Consider the following 17,091-nt stretch of genomic DNA (forward strand, 5'->3'; position numbering starts at 1 on the left):
CTTCTGAATGTCCTTTATAGTTACATGCACAAATGCAATAATCAGAGAAGATTGTTATTGCATAATTTGGTGCAGATCCTGCAATAAACAAATGTGATGCCCTGGCGCCGCCAGGTGGTCACAGAGAAACAATTCACCCGACATAACACCATCCCACATCAGGTACCATCTGCCACAAAATCCTAGCCACCCCCCTCAGGGTAAAAAGGACACACCAGTGAGCGGGACTAGGTGAATTGGGAGCTCCCACCTAGGTGACTTGAGGATCCGGGGGGGCAGGAGCCAGTGAAGAGGAGTTCAAGTTCAGTGGGGTGAAGGTGTAGGAGAAGTGAGGAGGAGAGTGAAAGCTGAGCCTAGTGAAGGGTAGCCAGGGTAGTGTCCCTGGTCTACTGGCTAGGTGGCAAGCAGTGGACCATGTCCAAAGGTAACGGGAGTCCGGTCACGGGAGATCCAGAGTGGACCGGGACAGGGTTGGTGAACGCCAGTACCGACAGCGCAGATCCGGTCTGGAAACCGTGCACAGGCGGGGTACCTGGACCCTAGTTAGAAGACGGTTGCAAGCCCCTTCTCTGATTAACCAGGCCGGGAGCAAGGTTCCAGACGTTGTTCCAAAGTGTGAGCCCAGATAGAGCGAAATGGCAGCCCACCGCGGGGGATAGGGTATGCGCAAACACCCACTGAGATCCCAAGGGTCAGTTTTCGCGGGCACAACTCCCAACCACAACAGCACCGGGAGCTGACTTCCCCGTTCCAATACGAGGTTGTCCAGAATTGAGAAAATTACAGAGTGCCAAAGGAAGGGACATTGGTACACCAGCCGGGTGTGGGACCCGAGTACACCCGGACGCAGCAGCTGGCCACTGACACCTTGGTTTACCAGTGGACTTGTGTGCGATTATTCAACAGTGAGTACACCAACATTCCCTGGTCCGGTCCAGCCCGGCGCGCCACCTCCGGCAGGCATGCATCACTCCCCGTGTCCTGGACACTTAGCCTGAGGGCATCCACCCCTAACCACGGAGGGGTCCAAGACCTAGCTGCCACTCCACCGCCCCGGGTGCTCTGCAATAGCAGCGATGGTACTCCATCTTAGCACACACCGTGGGTGGCGTCACGAAATATCCACAACAAATCTCCCACACACATTACGACCCTTTTTATTTGAGGGTCCGCACGACCCCCGGGTCTGGAGACCCCTTGAGCCACTGCGGATCCGAGCAGCTTGGCTGCTGGTACGGGGGCGGCACACAAACAACACCGAATTTCTGCAATATTTGAACACAGTTTCAGAGACACAAAAAAGCCACTGGCTGATATGACTATGAATGAATGAACAGTCCAGTGTATCTGCTGAATAACCCTCACTGCCAAATGGGTGTGGTTTGGGGGTGTGGCTATGGGGCGTGGTCAAAATTTGGCAAAGTGACCTGCAGGCGACGCATACTTTGTCCCTCTTTCTACTCTTCAAAAGTTAGGAGGTATGCATGTATTCACCTCTCAGAAAGGGGTTAAAATGAGATTGTACTTTCATCAAAGTTTGTATAAATCAATATAACAGGTGTAAATATCACATTTTTTAATACATCTTATTAGATACATATTTTAACTCTAATACCATACAGAGGTGCATATTAAAAAGTAGTTTTCATGATGAATATACACTGTGTGCAGAATTATTAGGCAAGTTGAATTTTAGAGGTTTTTTTTATTATTGATCAACAACTATGTTCTCAATCAACCCCAAAGACTCATAAATATCAAAGCTTAAAGGAGTTGTCCGACATTAGCTTACCAAACATTTTTGAGTTTATCTGTGCTGTATTGTCATATAAATCACCCCTACATTGTTATTTTTTGTTTTCTGACTTTTGTTCCTCTTGAATTATCCCTTTATTCTCTGCAGCTCCTTGTTTACATGCAGCTCCAGCAAACTGACCACTTCCTGTGCCACACCTCCCAGTCAGAGCTGGCACCGCCCGGCCTCAGTATCCAGGCTCGACCGTGGCCCGCCCTCAGTGTCCAGGCTCGCCCCCTGCGCGCCCTCAGTGTCCAGGCTCGCCCCCTGCCTGCCCTCACTGTCCAGCCTCGCCCCCTGCCTGCCCCCTGAACACATATTCCCTGTCAGTATTCTGCCCCAACACCTGACCTGTTATCACTCTAGCATTGGAAATAACAGCCCCACATCGGGCTCTGCGCCTGACACACACATCGGGCTCTGCAACCAAAACACACACACACACAAACGGCGTTCTGTACCGCCCCCCCCACCATCGTTCTGTACGAACTTGTAGGACCTTTTCGGGTTGAGGATGGAGTGAAGCTCAACTCCCAGACCTACTGCCAGTTTCTGGAGACAACTTCTTCAAGCAATGGTACAGGAAGAAGTCGGTATCGTTCAAGAAAAACATGATTTTCATGCAGGACAATGCTCCATCACATGTATCCAACTACTCCACAGAGTGGCTGGCCAGTAAAGGTCTAAAAGATGAAAAAATAATGACATGGGACCTCTTGTTCACCTGATCTGAACCCTGTAGAGAACCTATGGTCCCTCAAAAAATGTGAGCTTTACAGGAAAGGAAAACAGTACACCTCTCGGAACAGTGTCTGGGAGGCTGTGGTGGCTGTTGCATGCAATGTTGATTGTAAACAGATAAAGCAACTGACAGAATCTATGGATGGTAGGCTGTTGAGTGTCATCATGAAGAAAGGTGGTCACTAATTTTTTTGGGTTTTGTTTTTGCATGTCAGAAATGTTTTTTTCTAAATTTTGTGCAGTTATATTGGTTTACCTGGTAAAAATAAACAAGTGACATGGGAATATATTTGGTTTTTATTAAGTTGCCTAATAATTCTGCACAGTAATAGTTACCTGCACAAACAGATATCCTCCTAAGATAGCCAAATCTAAAAAAAAACCACTCCAACTTTCAAAATGATTAAAGGGGTTATCCGGCTTATTTTGACTTTTTTTTATTATTACCCTATTGGGCTACATTGGGGCAGGTAAGTAGATAGTAACCACTTACCTGCCCTGCTGTAAGCCCCTCTCCTCCGGCTCAGAGCGATCATGTGACCACTCCTGCCGCGATTTTTCTGCTTCCGGTCATTTCATGTCAACATGGGCAGGACCATGTTGACATGCAAATCTGGAACAGCATGTTGCCACCCTGCTGGGCTGGTACAGTGCGTGGAGTCACCGCCCCTTTCCCTGCACCCTCCCACACATTCCCCCGCATCCCGTACTCTCCCCGCCCACGGTGTCACCGCCAGCACTGGGACCCCTGCTACAGTGCTTAGGATAGCAGGAGTGCCCGTGCAATCTGTGTCCCACTCCCTGCCAGCCCCGCAGCTGCTCGCACTGCAGTGTATCATCAGCTTCTCACAGTGCGTGCAGCCGCGGGGATAACGAGCGCTGCCGTCAGTAGGTTAGATGAGATCATTACCTGCTGTGACGATCGCCTCCTCTGCCGACATCACCGCTGTCACTGCCTTCTATGCCCACCGCGTTCTCATGTCACGGCTCGCGGGCGGCCCGAGACTGTCACTAGTGGTGACATCACGTGCTCTCGCGATACTGCTGAGAACGCGGCGGGTATAGAAGTCATTGACAGCGCTGACGACAGTAGAGCAGGAGATCGTCACTGCAGGTAATTATCTCATCTAACCTCCTGACAGTAGTGCTCATCATCCCCTGAAGGGACATTTGCTGACCTATTGATGTTAGCTCAGGTCACTGCACTGGTCTCCCAGACAATGGGGAACATTCTGTTTTTCATTGACTGTGTCGTGGATGTTGTGGGACCCCCTTATTGGATTACACCGGACCCTGATTTTATTGTTCTTTTCAATAAATTGGTGAAAGAGGGAATGTTTTGGGGAGTGTTTTTTCAAATAAAACTTTTTTTGTTGTCTATTTTTTTTTTTATTGCTGACTGGGTTGGTGATGTCGGGTATCTGATAGACGTGTGACATCACTAACTGCTGGGCTTGATGCCAGGTGACATTACACATCTGGCATCAACCCCGTATATTACCCCGTTTGCCACCGCACCAGGGCAATGGGATGAGTTGGGGCAAAGCGCAAGGATTGGCACATCTAATGGATGCGCCACTTCTGGGGCGGCTGTGGCCTGGTATTTTTAAGCTGGGGAGTGTCCAATAACAGTGGACCTCCCTAGTCTGAGAATACCAGACCACAGCTGTCCACTTTACCTTGGCTGGTGATCCAATTTGGGGGGGGACCCCATGTTTTTTGTTTTAAATTATTTATATAATTTAAAATAACAGCGTGGGGTGCCCTCTGTTTTGGATCACCAGCCAAGGTGAAGCTGCCAGCTGTGGTTTGTAGGCTGCAGCAGTCTGCTTTACCCTAGCTGGCTACAAAAGATGGGGGGCACCCTACGTCATTTTTTTTAAATTATTTATTTTTTGGCTAAATAGAAGGCTAAGCACCCTTTAGTGCCACATGAAAGTCACTAAAGGGTGCCAGCTTAGAATATGCAGGGGGTTGGGACATTATATAGGTCTTTCTCATCTATTTATCTATCTATCTATCTATCCCATTCATTCATCCGTCTATCTCTCTGTCTCTATATCTATCTATCCCTCTGTTCATTCATTCATTCATTCATTCATCCATACATGTTTTGGCACCATAGTGGCTCTTCAAATGCAACATGATGCCTGTAGCAGTAATATCTGCCAAATCTGTTCTCGAATAACATTCCTTCCCTTCCAAGCCATGCCATGTGACAAAACAGTAGTTTTACACCACATATGCAGTAGTGGTGTACTCAAGAGAAATTGAACAACAAATTGTATGGTCTGCTTTCTCCTGTTACCTTTCTGAACATGAACAATTTGGGGCTAAAGTAACATTTTTGTGGGAAAAGTGATTTTATTTTTTTTACTTACTTCACTCAAAGTTATAAAATTCTGTGAAGCACCTGTGGATTAAAGGTGCTCACTACACTTGTAGGTAAATTTCTTGAGGGGTTATAGTTTCCAAAATGGGGTCAATTGTGGCAGTTTCCACTTCTTGGGCACATCAGGGGCTCTGCAAACGTGACATGACTTCCGCTATTGATTACAATAGTCAAATGGTGCTTCTTCCCTTCCAGGTCCTGACATGCGCCCATACACTAGTTTTCCACCACATATAGGGTACTGCCACACACAGGAGAAATTGCACAATAAATTGCATGGTGTATTTTCTCCTCTTACCTTCGTGGAAAAAAAATCAGGGCTTGTGTGGAACATGTGGCATTTTATTTTCACAGCTCAATGTTGTAACACTCTGTGCAGCACCTGGTGTTTCAAAGTTCTAATCATGCATCTAGTTAAATTCCTCAAGGGATGTAGTTTCCAAAATGGGGTCACTTATGGGGGTTTCAACTGTTTAGACCAAACAAAAAAAAAAGGAAAAATCCAGCTGGGAATCCAAGGGATGAATAAAAATTGACTTTTATTCCTGAGTTTAAAAGCCAGGTAAATTCACAGGCACTTCAGTACTGACAACTGTGATGGCTGAGTGTGAGGACTATGTGTCATCACAGAAATGATACTCATGTTAAGCAGACATGCGATACATGTTAGTTGTTAAATACTTTGTGTGACATAACTCTCTCGTTTAACGACTAGAGATGAGCGAACCGGTCCCGGTTCGGCTCGAGGCCGGTTCGCCGAACGGGGGTCCCGTTCGAGTTCGGTTCGTCGAACGTTCGACGAACCGAACTAGAACCAATAGGCTATAATGGGAGGCAATCACAAACACATAAAAATGCATTATAAATGTACACAAACAGTTAATAAACATTGCCATAACACTTACCGGTCCTCGCGATCCCTTCTGCACTCTGTCTCCTGCCGCTATTCCATCCGATGATCGCTGAATCCTCCCGGTGACCTGCACTGCCAGCAGAGAAGCAGGACCTATCGTGACGTCAAAATAGCCATGTGACCAGTCACGTGGCTATTATCTCATTGGCTACAGACTGGTCACATGACTATGACACGTCATGTAGGACCTGCGAGTGCATCTCTCCGGTACACGGTGCACATATGTGTATCGCCGTGTACCGGCGACATGCTCTAGCACACGGTCGACTCCCCGTTCCGTTAGGGACCGGCTGACACAGCCGGTCATTAACGGAGATCACCGTTGCCATAGCAACGCAGTTAGCGGTGACGTCACCGCTAACCGCGGCTCCGGGAGCACCGTTGCTATGGTAACGCGTCTGTCAGCGTTACCGCTGTTACCGCTAGCAGCCAGCAGTGATCACTCACGGAGTGAAGGCTGCACGCTGCTTCCCGATTGTAGTGAGCATTGTAGTTAGGATGGAGGTTCCCCAGCCCCAAGTGATGCCCCTCACTACAATCGTCACTACTACTACACTAGAAAGAAAGAAGACAGAAGAGCAGGATCGTGGAGGGCTGACAGGGGTAATAAAGATGGAGTCTCTAATGTGTCTGTGTATTTATTTCTATTAAAGTATTTTTTCTCTGTGTGGTGTCTTTTTTTAACCCTTTATTGGAGATTCTTAATGGCCGGGTCAAACGTGCCTGACATTAAGAATCTCTGGCTTAATACTGGCTGGTAAAACAAAGCCAGTATTAACTCATGATTACCCAACAAGCCACCCGGCTCCAGGGCTGTTGGAAGAGTTGGATACAGCGCCAGATGATGGCGCTTCTATGAGAGCGCCATTTTCTGGGACGGCTGCGGACTGAAATCCGCAGCAGAGGCGCCCACAAACCTCGGGCTAACCTGTGCTGCGGATTCCAATCCCCAGCTGCCTAGTTGTACCCGGCTGGACACAAAAATAGGGCGAAGCCCACGTCATTTGTTTTTTAATTATTTCATGAAATAAGTGAAATAATTAAAAAAAACGGGCTTCCCTATATTTTTGGTTCCCAGCCGGGTACAAATAGGCAACTGGGGGTTGGAGGCAGCCCGTGGCTGCCAGCTGTACCTGGCTAGCATACAAAAATATGGCGAAGCCCACGTCATTTTTTTGGTGGGCAAAAAACTTCTGCATGCAGTCCTGGATGGAGTATGCTGAGCCTTGTAGTTCTGCAGCTGCTGTCTGCTCTTCTCCATACAGACAGACAGCAGCTGCAGAACTACAAGGCTCAGCATACTCCATCCAGGACTGTATGCAGAAGTTTTTTGCCCCCTGAAAAAATTATGTGGCTTCGCCATATTTTTGTATGCTAGCCAGGTACAGCAGGCAGGTACGGCTGCCCCCAACCCCCAGTTGCCTATTTGTACCCGGCTGGGAACCAAAAATAAAGGGAAGCCCTTTTTTTATTATTTCATGAATTTCATGAAATAATTAGAAAACAAATGACGTAGGCTTTGCCCCATTTTTGTGTCCAGCCAGGTACAACTAGGCAGCTGGGGATTGGAATCCGCAGCACAGGTTGGCCTGAGCTTTCTGGGCCCCACTGCTGCGATTTGCAGTCTGCAGCCGCCTCAGAAAATGGCATTTTCATAGAAGCGCCATCTTCTGGCGCTGTATCCAACTCTTCCAGCACCTGCCTGCTATACCTGGCTAGCATACAAAAATATGGCGAAGCTCACGTCCTTTTTTTGTAGCTTTTTGGCAAAAAAAAAAAAAAATGCTTCCCTGGATTTTCCATTGCCAGTGAAGGTAACACCAAGCAGTGGGGGTTAGCAGCCAGTAGCTGCTTGGATTACCCTTAGCTAGCAATACAAAAAATGCAGTGGGAGCTAACATATATTTTTTTTAATTATTTATTTAAATAACTAAAAATAAAATGGGCTTCCCTGTATTTTGATTGCTGGACATCACAGTGCTGTAAAAATAAATCTTTAAAAAAATGACGTAGCGCTCCGCGGTATTTTTGATTCTCAGCGCAGATAAAGCAGACAGCTATGGGTTGCCACCCCCATCTGCCTGCCGTTACCTTGGTTGGCAATCAAAATACAGGGAAGCCCATTAATTTTTTCTATTTAAAAAATAGTTAAAAAAAAAAAATTACGTTGGGTCCCCCCATTTTTGATAGCCAGCTAGGGTAAAGCAGACGGCTGTAGCCTGAAAACCACAGCTGGCAGCTTTACCGTGGTTGGGGATCCAATGTGGAGGTCCCCTCAGGCTCTTTTTTATAATTATTTTATAAATATTAATAATTACACAATAAAAGTAGGGGACCCCCCAAATTGGATCACCAGCCAAGGTAAAGCGGACAGCTGTGGTCTGGCATTCTCAGGGTGGGAAGGTCCATAGTTATTGGGCCTTCACAGCCTAAAAATAGCAGGCCGCAGGCACCCCAGACGTGGCGCATCCACTAGATGCGCCAATCCTGGCGCTTCACCCCAGCTCATCCCGTGCCCTGGTGCAGTGGCAAACGGGGTAATAAATCGGGTTGATACTAGCTGTAAAGTCACCTGAGATCAAGCCCAGCAGTTTGTGATGTCATGGCGTCTATTAGATACCCAACATCATAAACTGTCAGTACTAACAAAAACAAAAAATCGACAAAAGAAATTTATTTGAAAAAACAGTCCCCAAAACATTTCCTCTTTCACCAATTTATTGTAAGAAAAAAAATAAAGGGGTCCCACGACGACTCTGGACCGTCTAGAATATGGGGGGGGAGACACTCAGGGAACGTATCCCCCATTTTCTAGGAGTGCGGACCCTTCATGTGAGGAGTGTGGGTGCAATGAATCTGCACTCACTCTCCCCGGGTCCACAGCAGCAGAGTCCATGTCGTAATGGTTGCTACCAAAGCTGCAATGCCCTGCTCATGAGGTAAGGGCATGCCTAATCAGGAGAACTACTGTAGAGGAAGCTCTGCTCACTGGTATATAGGTGCTCAGAGGTAATAATAGATAAAATTAGTGAGTAACCTCGGCACTCTATATCTCCCAGACTAAGTCAGTAAGTCACAACGGATAGTAATGCAAAATCACTCTTTATTGGTCCGTATTAAGAAAATTTTTTTTTCATAAGCATATATGTTTTTGTCCAAAACAAGTTACAAATGACGTTTCGGCCTGAGCCTTCGTCAGATTGGACTTATCTGCATGTAATCATGAAAAATGACAATAATCAGTATCACATAAGAGTGAGAGAACAATAACATAAACTCGAACAATGTAGAGGTACAATTGGGATGCAGCAAAAAAATTGCAACACAGCAAGAAATGAAACACATGATACAAATGTCATAATACAGTACAAGGACAATATAGTAATGACAAATATGGGGTCAGAGTAGACTTAGACAGCTCTGGTACGAAAGAGATGTCAATCATAAAGTAACATGTGCAGTAGGTGTAGAGCTACACTATGCATGGCAGAGCTAATGGGTAGACCGACCATAGAAAAAGTAGAGAAAAAGTGGAGAAAAAGTGGAGAATAAGTGGAACATAAGAGGAGAAAAAGTGGAGAAAAAGTGGAGAAAAAAGTGGAGAAAAAGTGGAGAAAAAGTGGAGAAAAAGTGGAGAAAAAGTGGAGAAAAAGTGGAGCATAAGAGGAGAAAAAGTGGAGAAAAAAGTGGAGAAAAAGTGGAGAAAAAGTGGAGAAAAAGTGGAGATTAAGAGGAGAAAAAGTGGAGCATAAGAGGAGAAAAAGTGGAGAAAAAAGTGGAGAAAAAGTGGAGAAAGTGGAGAAAAAAATGGAGATAAAGTGGAGAAAAAGTGGAGAAAAAGTGGAGAATAAGAGGAGAAAAAGTGGAGAAAAAGTGGAGAAAAAGTGGAGAATAAGAGGAGAAAAAGTGGAGAATAAGTGGAGAAAAAAATGGAGAAAAAGTGGAGAAAAAGTGGAGAAAAAGTGGAGCATAAGAGGAGAAAAAGTGGAGAAAAAGTGGAGAAAAAGTGGAGCATAAGAGGAGAAAAAGTGGAGAAAAAAGTGGAGAAAAAGTGGAGAAAAAGTGGAGCATAAGAGGAGAAAAAGTGGAGAAAAAGTGGAGAAAAAGTGGAGCATAAGAGGAGAAAAAGTGGAGAAAAAGTGGAGAAAAAGTGGAGAAAAAGTGGAGCATAAGAGGAGAAAAAGTGGAGAAAAAGTGGAGAAAAAAGTGGAGAAAAAGTGGAGAAAAAGTGGAGAAAAAGTGGAGAAAAAGTGGAGATTAAGAGGAGAAAAAGTGGAGAAAAAGTGGAGAAAAAGTGGAGCATAAGAGGAGAAAAAGTGGAGAAAAAAGTGGAGAAAAAGTGGAGAAAAAGTGGAGAAAAAGTGGAGCATAAGAGGAGAAAAAGTGGAGAAAAAGTGGAGCATAAGAGGAGAAAAAGTGGAGAAAAAGTGGAGAAAAAGTGGAGCATAAGAGGAGAAAAAGTGGAGAAAAAGTGGAGAAAAAGTGGAGCATAAGAGGAGAAAAAGTGGAGAAAAAGTGGAGAAAAAAGTGGAGAAAACGTGGAGAAAAAGTGGAGCATAAGAGGAGAAAAAGTGGAGATTAAGAGGAGAAAAAGTGGAGAAAAAGTGGAGAAAAAGTGGAGAAAAAGTGGAGAAAAAGTGGAGAAAAAGTGGAGCATAAGAGGAGAAAAAGTGGAGAAAAAGTGGAGAAAAAGTGGAGAAAAAGTGGAGCATAAGAGGAGAAAAAGTGGAGAAAAAGTGGAGAAAAAAGTGGAGAAAAAGTGGAGAAAAAGTGGAGAAAAAGTGGAGAAAAAGTGGAGATTAAGAGGAGAAAAAGTGGAGAAAAAGTGGAGAAAAAGTGGAGCATAAGAGGAGAAAAAGTGGAGAAAAAAGTGGAGAAAAAGTGGAGAAAAAGTGGAGAAAAAGTGGAGCATAAGAGGAGAAAAAGTGGAGAAAAAGTGGAGCATAAGAGGAGAAAAAGTGGAGAAAAAGTGGAGAAAAAGTGGAGCATAAGAGGAGAAAAAGTGGAGAAAAAGTGGAGAAAAAGTGGAGAAAAAGTGGAGCATAAGAGGAGAAAAAGAGGAGAAAAAGTGGAGAAAAAAGTGGAGAAAACGTGGAGAAAAAGTGGAGCATAAGAGGAGAAAAAGTGGAGATTAAGAGGAGAAAAAGTGGAGAAAAAGTGGAGAAAAAGTGGAGAAAAAGTGGAGAAAAAGTGGAGAAAAAGTGGAGCATAAGAGGAGAAAAAGTGGAGAAAAAGTGGAGAAAAAAGTGGAGAAAAAGTGGAGAAAAAGTGGAGAAAAAGTGGAGAAAAAGTGGAGATTAAGAGGAGAAAAAGTGGAGAAAAAGTGGAGAAAAAGTGGAGCATAAGAGGAGAAAAAGTGGAGAAAAAAGTGGAGAAAACGTGGAGAAAACGTGGAGAAAAAGTGGAGAAAAAGTGGAGAAAAAGTGGAGAAAAAGTGGAGCATAAGAGGAGAAAAAGTGGAGAAAAAAGTGGAGAAAACGTGGAGAAAACGTGGAGAAAAAGTGGAGAAAAAGTGGAGAAAAAGTGGAGAAAAAGTGGAGCATAAGAGGAGAAAAAGTGGAGAAAAAAGTGGAGAAAACGTGGAGAAAAAGTGGAGAAAAAGTGGAGAAAAAGTGGAGCATAAGAGGAGAAAAAGTGGAGATTAAGAGGAGAAAAAGTGGAGAAAAAGTGGAGAAAAAGTGGAGAAAAAGTGGAGAAAAAGTGGAGAAAAAGTGGAGAAAAAGTGGAGCATAAGAGGAGAAAAAGTGGAGAAAAAAGTGGAGAAAAAGTGGAGCATAAGAGGAGAAAAAGTGGAGAAAAAAGTGGAGAAAACGTGGAGAAAAAGTGGAGCATAAGAGGAGAAAAAGTGGAGATTAAGAGGAGAAAAAGTGGAGAAAAAGTGGAGAAAAAGTGGAGAAAAAGTGGAGAAAAAGTGGAGAAAAAGTGGAGCATAAGAGGAGAAAAAGTGGAGAAAAAGTGGAGAAAAAAGTGGAGAAAAAGTGGAGAAAAAGTGGAGAAAAAGTGGAGAAAAAGTGGAGATTAAGAGGAGAAAAAGTGGAGAAAAAGTGGAGAAAAAGTGGAGCATAAGAGGAGAAAAAGTGGAGAAAAAAGTGGAGAAAACGTGGAGAAAACGTGGAGAAAAAGTGGAGAAAAAGTGGAGAAAAAGTGGAGAAAAAGTGGAGCATAAGAGGAGAAAAAGTGGAGAAAAAAGTGGAGAAAACGTGGAGAAAACGTGGAGAAAAAGTGGAGAAAAAGTGGAGAAAAAGTGGAGAAAAAGTGGAGCATAAGAGGAGAAAAAGTGGAGAAAAAAGTGGAGAAAACGTGGAGAAAAAGTGGAGAAAAAGTGGAGAAAAAGTGGAGCATAAGAGGAGAAAAAGTGGAGATTAAGAGGAGAAAAAGTGGAGAAAAAGTGGAGAAAAAGTGGAGAAAAAGTGGAGAAAAAGTGGAGAAAAAGTGGAGAAAAAGTGGAGCATAAGAGGAGAAAAAGTGGAGAAAAAAGTGGAGAAAAAGTGGAGAAAAAGTGGAGAAAAAGTGGAGATTAAGAGGAGAAAAAGTGGAGCATAAGAGGAGAAAAAGTGGAGAAAAAAGTGGAGAAAAAGTGGAGAAAGTGGAGAAAAAAATGGAGAAAAAGTGGAGAAAAAGTGGAGAAAAAGTGGAGAATAAGAGGAGAAAAAGTGGAGAAAAAGTGGAGAAAAAGTGGAGAATAAGAGGAGAAAAAGTGGAGAATAAGTGGAGAAAAAAATGGAGAAAAAGTGGAGAAAAAGTGGAGAGAAAGTGGAGAAAAAAATGGAGAAAAAGTGGAACACCCTTTGGTACCTTTCATGTGGCACTAAGGGGTGCTTAGCTTTGTATTTAGCCAAAAAAATGAAAAAAAAAATGACATAGGGTTCCCCCTAGTTTTGTAGCCAGCTAGGGTAAAGCAGACGGCTGCAGCCTGCAGACCACAGCTGGCAACCTCACCTTGGCTGGTAATCCAAAACTGAGGGCACCCCACGCTGTTATTTTAAATTAAATAAATAATTAAAAAAAAAAACCACGTAGGGGTCCCCCAAAATTGGATCACCAGCCAAGGTAAAGCAGACAGCTGGGGCCTGATATTCTCAGACTAGGGAGGTCCATGGTTATTGGAATCTCCCCAGCCTAAAAATAGCAGGCCGCAGCCGCCCCAGAAGTGGCGCATCCATTAGATGCGCCAATCCTGGTGCTTCGCCCCAGCTCATCCCGCGCCCTGGTGCGGTGGCAAACGGGGTAATATTTGGGGTTAATACCAGATGTGTAATGTCACCTGGCATCAAGCCCTGGGGTTGGTGAGGTCAGGCGTCTATCAGATACCCGACATCACCAACCCAGTCAGTAATAAAAAAAAATACACGACAAACACATTTTTATTTGAAAAAACACTCCCCAAAACATTCCCTCTTTAACCAATTTATTAGATTGAAAAACAAATCCAGGTCTGGTGTAATCCAAGGGGTTGCCATGACGATGCACACTGTCCCAGTCAATGAAGAGCAGGATGTTCCCCATTGGCTGGGAGAGCAGTGCAGTGACCTGAGCTAACATCAATAGGTCAGCCCAGGTCACTGCAGGGGGGTGACAAGTGCTGCTGTCAGTGAGGTACATTACCTGCGCTGATCTCCAGCACACTGACAGCCCCTGTCACTGAGGTCAATGACCGGCGCCTTCACATCAAGTATCGCGAGAGGTCCGTGACGTCACCGCCAGTGTCAGTCTCGGGTCGGAAGCGAGAGGTGATGTGACAAGCGGCGGCCATGGAGGACAGTGACAGCGCTGAGGTCGGGATGGCGGGACTTCATCACCGCAGGTAAGCCGAGCGAGCGAGCGAGCGGGCGGGCGGGCGGGCGGGGGGGGGGGGTGGATGTGTGTGTGTGTGTGTGTTTGTGTATGTGTATGTATGTGTACATGCCGCGGGCAGGAGGGGGTGGAGCGAGCTGAGCGGGAAAGTGTGGGCTTCCTGCACGTAACTAAGATAAACATCGGGTTACTAACCAAAGCGCTTTGCTTGGATACCCGATGTTTATCTTGGTTACCAGCTTGTGGCAGGCTGCCAGCGATGGCTCCTGCTCACTGTAGCTGTAAAAAGCCCTGCTTTTTGCTGCTAGAACCGTTCTCGAACGTATCTAGAACTATCGAGCTTTTAGCAAAAAGCTCGAGTTCTAGTTCGATCTCGAACAGCCCAAAAATCACTCGAGCCGCGAACTGGAGAACCACGAACCACGAACCGCGCTCAACTCTATTAACGACATAAAAATGTAAAATTTGAAAACTGCAAAACTTTCAACATTTTTGCCAAATTTCTGATATTGTCACAAATCAACACAAAAAAATTGTCCTAAATTTATGACTATGGTAAAGTACAATGTGTCATGAAAAAAATATTCTCATAATCAATGGGTTCTGCTGAAGCGTTCCAGAGCTATTACTTCATAAAGTGACACTGATCAGAATTGTAAAAATTGGCCTGGTTAAGAAGGTGGAAACAGGCTGTGTGGTGAAGGGGTTAATATCTATGTATAAAGATCAATAATTTCAAGCATTTCTTTAAAGAGTAAAAGAGAACTTTTAACCAAATATTTCATGTTCAACAGTACACATGATATACTATCAGCTGGAGAGCAGAATAAAACATTTTTTTGTTTTTTGTTTTATTTTAATTTTTCATCTTCATTGCAGAGATATTATCAATAAAAGTATTTGACACATACACAGCTAATTCTTTAAGTCCAAGGCGGAATTACCAGAGAGAATTCACTGGATGCATGTACTTCTTCCTCGTTCTGACACTGACCAAACATTAGCAGGCAGTAACACACTGAGAAAATAATATGCCTAACAATTAGAACATACACAAGTCATTTATAACCGACAATGTTGTGTGTACCGAGGAAATCATTAAGCCTTTTTTTAAAACTTGCTACAGTGTTAGCCATTATTACCTCTTGTGGTAGCATTGTACAATTTGGCTGCTCTAACTGTAAAGAATCCTTTCCTATTTAGCTGCCGGAATCACCTTTCTTCCACTTGCAGTGAGTGCCCCCTGGTCCTTAGTATTGTCTTTGGAAGGAATAAGTCATGTGCCAGTTCTTTATATTGAGCACACATGTATTTATACATATAAATGAGATCTCCTCTGAGACGTCTTTTTTCTAAGCTAAGCAAATCCAACTTTTTCAACCTCTCATCATATGAGAGGCCTTCCATTCCTTTCAATAATCTAGTTGCTCGCAAATCACATTTTTTTTGTCCCAAAAGTAGCTTCTTTGGATGTAACAATTTAGCTATCATTTTTCTCCAAACCATCTCTGTAGGAATTAAAAAAAAGGATAAAATTTAATAAAATCCAGAAGAAGTGAGAGCTTTTGTTACTATTTTATGTCTTGAGATGTCTGAGAGTGAAGTGGCCCATTATTGGCTGCTGATTGGCTGTAGGGATCTCGTGACATAATATACTGTCTGTTCCAGGAGACCCAACGCTGGCATGGGAGGCGAGTATAGGCTATTTTTATTTTAAACAGGTGAACATAGCATTTGTTAATATTAGGATTTTGCTGCACAACCTTTTGCCTTTTGAGGTAATATTCACAAACAACCACTACTTAGCAAATGCATAATATTGCCATACCTCTATATTACCAATATTACCATTGAACATCTACCATTACATAGTGTCTGAACTGCACTACCAAATTGTTGCAAAATAATAAATAAAAAAAACTAATAAAAAGATGATTATTACAGTCACCTAATACTGATAAATACCAGTTGTGCCAACCATATAAGATAGTGCAGTTAAGGTATATATATACAATATAATGACTTATAATGATTTTCTCTCTGAAAACTTGTCCCGGTGCCAAAATAATCACCTCCTCTTGGAAGCAGCACGCCTACCACAGCATGTGCCATACAAATTGGAGAGTGATAGACAGAGAGCTTGAGGCTCCTTGTACTGTCACAGGATTGTAGCTGAATTGGCAAGTTGTTGATGCTGAGTTCAAACTAGAACTCGCGAGAGATCAGAGGCAGCAATGAAGAAGATTGAGGCTGGAACCCCAGGTGTTTGACGCTAGCAACACCATTGTCTGCTGCTCCCTGAGTTTTCCATTTTTGTGGGGGTTTTTTAATCTGATGTACAGTTGCAATAATATGGATCTTTTTATTTTGTGCAACTTTTTATAGCCTTTAACAAGGAGGCGGTCATCAAAGGATAATAATGCAGAACAGCCTAAAGACAAAGCCCCAGAGAATTTTGTTAGCAACAACCCCTTGGTAGAAAAAAAAACCACTCAATAAAAAAGGCCACGTCACTGTATCCGTATAGCAGATTTGACGTAAACAAAAAAACGAACACACAAGGGAGAAGTGGCAATAAAATAAGAACCTAAACTGGTCACTTTGTACCTGATGACAGGTACGCTACAAATTATACATTTATATGTGGTGATAAATAGATGTCAGATCACAAATGAATCTACAAGCCCTATAAGATTTGGTGTAATACCCACTTATATGATAATGTTTTACATTACAATAAAATATGATGGCGTTAAAGACATACTATGAACCAAGAAGAAATAAAGACATATTTTTCATATTTAACTAGACTGTTTGAGGGCAATGAGCATTTGTTTTCAAGTATAAACAGTAAAGAAATTTTGAGATTACCTCTGTGAACCATTTCTATCAATGCTACGCCTTCCAGCTGCAGGCTTGAATTGTCAGCCTTGATTTGTGTTCATTAATCACAAGAACAACTACAAGCGAGCAGTTATATCTTCTAAGAGGTAGTCTACAATTGTGATTAATCATCACTGATTGGCGTGTTAACTCCTCCATGCTTGTGAATGGTCGGGATAAGAGTTGGCAAATCTACGCGGTCTAGGCCCGAACAGGTTAAGTTCATTTTGACTATTACTGCAGATGCTGGCTAAGAGCACATGAAAGCCAGAAGTGCTTTCATAATTGGCAGAAGTACATACACAAAAACAGGTCAAAAATTATAACAGTTTTGGGAGATGGGAAACCAATTATGCAAATGCAGACATTTACAATGTCAAGCACTTTCCGCCAGTGCTGTACCCATGAGCCAATTTGATAAATACTCTTAAAGAATCACTATGGATGTTTAAATTGCACTTGCTACCTAGAAGAAAGGCTTAAGCTGCTCTCTTTCCCTTTATACGTTCTAAGTTTTGGATCACTAATCTTATTTAATGCAGTCTTTTAAGAGGCTTTGTATACTAATTACCG

This window comes from Anomaloglossus baeobatrachus, chromosome 4, assembly GCF_048569485.1.
Source record: "Anomaloglossus baeobatrachus isolate aAnoBae1 chromosome 4, aAnoBae1.hap1, whole genome shotgun sequence".
Taxonomy (NCBI): Eukaryota; Metazoa; Chordata; class Amphibia; order Anura; family Aromobatidae; genus Anomaloglossus; species Anomaloglossus baeobatrachus.